We start from the raw sequence: 4,697 nt of genomic DNA, 5'->3' as shown, positions 1-4,697 counted from the left end.
TGAACTTGTCTAGATAAATAACCAATTGACTTGAAATTTCTTTCAACAAGTATCAAAGATGAAAAAAAAAAAAAAAAAATCCTCTGAAGGATGTCATGGAATATAGTGGAAGCCACTGACTTGGTTACCGTTATTTGTATTTACTTTTGACAATGATGTCGCAACTTGCAACCCAACTAGCTTGGTTGCCGTTATTTGATTTTCTTTTCTTTTTTTTTAGAACGCCCGTTAGTTGATTTCATTCTTGAATTTAAGATCTAAATAGGTAACTGATTTTTTGGTAACGATCAAAATACATAACTGGTGCTACTTCCAGTGGCAGTGGGGATTGGGACGCCACCAACAGGGATAATCTCACGAGTATTTTAAATTCTTGGAAGCCACAACTACAGAGAAATGCATAGAGTTCGCGATGCTGTGAATACACGGGAATGCTTGCAGAACCAAAGATATCAACTTCGTCTACAGCTGCCATCTTAGCCAAGTGATGAACAACACTGTTATGTTTTTGGAAGAAATGAGAAAAGCATTTGAATCTATACGGTGCTATGGCAGCTGCATCTGTGAGAATCGCAATGGGTTGAATCATTGCACCTTGTCTCACTATTTTTTTTTTTTTTTTTTGCCAAAAGAAAATTGTTTAGGGAAATTCAGAGTTCAGTCCACCTTAAGTACTTTTATTAAATTTTTGGGTTTTATTTTCCAATAACTTCACTTATGATTCACTGTCTCCTTGGATATTGTTTCATTTCCAGCCCCCACCTGGCCTTCAAACAACATTTTCTATGACACTATCCTAATGCTGTCCTGAAACAAAAATCAAAGGAATGTGGCCCCACCTTGAATTAAATAAATTGATATTTTAGTAGGGCCACGACAATAAATCATTGTTCCAAGTTCGACAATAACAACCCCTTATTTGACGGAAACCCAGGGTAGGAATAAAGTTTTAAAAAATCGCAATGTATCGGTTGATATGTATAATTTCAGTGATATCCCGATACATGGAATGCTATAAATCTAGTAGTTTCATTTCCTTTTCTTCTGTATCGGATCGATACAGACCTGTATCAGTCATTTTAGGTTTGTATCGATTAGTTCAGACCGATCCAGACCCGTATTGGGTCGTTTCATGTTTGTATTGATTGATACGGACTGATATTTTGAATATAACGGCCAATACATATTGTAATATTAGATTCTCTCTCTCTCACTCCAAACCCCTATAATTATTACTTTTCTCTTAATAACTCCTAATCCCCTATAAGGGGAATTGAACCCTAGTAGTTTGATTATAATAAACACAAACAAATCACTACTCCATATTCAATTATTGATTATAAGTGTATGCATTTTTATTCTTAATCAAATATTTTTCTTCTTAATTGATGTTCAATAATTAATGTTAAAATTGATTATTAAAATTTATATAATAATAAATATTAATATAAATTATATTGATTTTCTGAAAATTAATACACATTTTACTTCTTCCATTATCTTCAACAATTACTAATTTGTCCCTATATCTCACATTTTATATAAACTATTGAGGTATGGGTTTGTATGTTTAAATAACTTGTTTTCTTTACAAGTGTTTATATAACTTATTTAACGCCATATAAAATATATTTATTGTTATTAATGTATTTTTTAAGATTTATATAAATTTTCTAATGTATCCATGCCTATCTTAACTTTTTGTATAGATCCATACCTATCCAAAGTATATCCCAAAATATCTCTTAAAATCGTCTTTCCTTTACGATTCCCATATTTGAACCTTAGGGTAGGAAACTAAGAGTGATTTACCATGTATGAAAAACGGTGGTTGACTATGTCGATTTAATTTAAAAAACTGAGGAATTAGTTTGGCTCCTTTTGACCCTGAAATAAAAACATGTAGATAATACAAATATATAACTATCATGTTATAATATATATATATATATATTATACAAAATATGTGTATTTACCTTAAATTTATGTAGGCTAATTGTCGACTGAACATGAATAAAAAACCTAGGTCCAAATTTGAAATTTTCGAGTCAAGGCGGGGCCATGTTCGGACCGGGCTGAAATGATCACCCTAAGTTTTTGACTTTTCCACCATTCGAATTCACATCTGCGCCCCACAATGCCCCCATCTCCCGATAACAATTACGAGAGCTGATAAAACATCATCAAGATTAGACCTGTTCATGGGCCGGGTAGCCCGACGGCCCGGCCCGGCCCGGCCCGCACCCCGGCCGGGCTTGGTCATATAATTAGGCCCGCGGGCCTGACCTCGGGCTTAACACAGTAAGCCCGACTGTGTTTTGGGTCGGACTCGGGATTTGTCAAAAAAGCCCGGCCCAACTCAGTATTATATATTTTATAAAATATATAATATGTATTTTATATATTATATAAATTATATAAATAATATAATATTTATTAAAATATATATTTATAATTTAATATATATATATATATATTTTATTCTTTTCTTTATAATTTCAATCTATCTCTCTCTTTATTCAGCTGCTTCAACATTAATAATAATAATAATATAGGCTAAATTTCGGGCCCGGCCCAGGCTCGAGCTTCAGGCTTTTTATGAGGGCCGGGCTCGGGCCCAAATTGTAGGCCCGATGGTCGGGCCGGGCTCGGGCTCGGGCCTTAAAAAAATTTGTTAATACACAGTAAAAGCCTGGCCCGACCCATGAACAGGTCTAATCGAGATATATTCCCAATAGTGAGATGCACTGTAGGGCATTGTGAGGCGCAGATGTGAACTCAGTTTGGGACGCCCCTTTGTGGGCGCATATGTGATCTCACTCGCTTTTCCCCGCGGCCCCACCCGTACAGGTACTTGTCATTCTCGATTCACACGGTTGGAATGTGATGTAGGGCGCGTGTGATTCGCAGCTGCGTGGGAGCCGTCGAGCCGATGGGAATTCCACCTACACAGAATTCTTCGCCATCGGAGGTATCTTCTTCGTAAAGGTCAAGCAGGTTCCTCTCCCTCTCCTTCTGTAACAGACGCGGTCAGCCACTGAGAAAGCATATAAATACATATCTTCGTTTGCATCATTCACCGCTGCAGACTCTCGTTGCAAGTTCGTTAATTCTCTCACTCTCGATCTCTATACACCGCTCCATTCCAATTTCCTCACAGAAATGAATAAATTCGACGTCAACCGATACGAAGGTGTCTTCCACTACTTTGATGAGAACAGAGACGGTAAGATTTCGCCCTCTGAACTGCAGGCTTGTGTAATGAGAATAGGTGGTGGGGAGTTGTTGTTGGAAGAGTCTGAGGCGGTGATTGAGTGCCTGGACTCAGATGGAGACGGAATGCTGGAGTTGGACGATTTCGTTGGTTTAATGGAAGCTGAAGGAGAAGAGGAGAAGATGAGGGATACGAGACAAGCCTTTGGAATGTATGAGATGGATGGTTCTGGGTTCATTACAGCCAGGAGTTTGAAAAGGATGCTTAGTCGACTAGGCATGTCGAGGCCGATGGATGAATGTAGCATCATGATTAGTCGGTTTGATCTCAATGACGATGGCATGCTTAGCTTCGACGAATTCTGTATTATGATGCATAATTGATTGATTAATTACAAATATTTTATTTTTCTGTTGTAATGTTGAGTGGATTCAAATTATTGTATTCGGATATCGATTTTTTTAATCGAAATAATCGGAATCGAATTCGATGATTCAATTTCGACCCATTTATACTTTTAATTATGAATGAACCAGGTCCAGTCAAATCCATCAAATAGGATCATTGAATTTTGACTAGTCCAATTAAATATATAATCCACCCAATTCGTCAAATTGATTTTGTTTTGGATGAAGTTAAATTCAAAACAGTCCATTGACACCTCTAGAATTTATTCTGAATCCGATGATAAATTTATTAATTTTTTGAACTTTTTATTAATTTTTCAAATGTTCCTAAGTTTTCTTTTTTAAAATTTCAAAATTCTAAGATCACATAATCCAATTTTTAAAATACCTTCATTTTTTATAATATTCCTAATTCCCATAATTCCATTTCTAAAAACTCCTTTAAGTTTGATTTACTTGGTATATGTTTGGCATCAATGCTGCAAATACAACACTGCTGACGTGTGGGTTGGAAATACCATTTTTTTATTATATATATTTTTGTGTTTAAAAAAATTGCTGTTAAGTAAGACATTTCCTGGAGCAACAACACTTTCTGTTTGATACCATTGCTCCATGTTTGTTTTCAGCACTGATACCCATTATAGAAAATCCATATCACTACCATATTACATTCTCGTTGGCAGCAATGAGTTGCAATTTGAGAAAACGCCAAATTTGGTATTGCTCCAAACCATGACTTCTCAATTTCCAAAGTGTGACTTGGAGCACCGTTTTTTATGAAAAAATAGTTCTAAACAAACATGCATTTCCTAGAGCATTGTTTATGGTGCTGGGATTTTGCGATTATTTGGCATCAATGCGTTTCAGGGCCAATTCGTTTCTTAAAGAATCGGCTAATGGTCAAAAAACGTTTTGGGACCGTTTTAACCTACAATCTGTTTGGTTGTATTTCATGCCACATCAGTACTGAAAGAAACATTTCAACTGGAATCGACTGTAAGTGTAAGCTGTTTCTTTAATGTTTTTTTATGGTTCACATTATCCCATGCTACGCATGTGCACAGGATGCACAT

At 36.0% G+C, this 4,697-nt stretch overlaps 1 pseudogene; it reads left to right on the top strand.

Annotated features, from left to right (window-relative positions):
* The first annotated feature begins 3,060 nt into the window (after positions 1-3,060).
* On the top strand, positions 3,061-3,722 carry LOC104591686 (calcium-binding protein CML37 pseudogene; annotated as a pseudogene).
* The last annotated feature ends 975 nt before the right edge of the window (positions 3,723-4,697 follow it).

This window comes from Nelumbo nucifera, chromosome 4, assembly GCF_055504915.1.
Source record: "Nelumbo nucifera cultivar China Antique chromosome 4, China Antique-T2T, whole genome shotgun sequence".
Taxonomy (NCBI): domain Eukaryota; kingdom Viridiplantae; phylum Streptophyta; class Magnoliopsida; order Proteales; family Nelumbonaceae; genus Nelumbo; species Nelumbo nucifera.
This window is presented reverse-complemented; position numbering and strand designations above follow the sequence as displayed.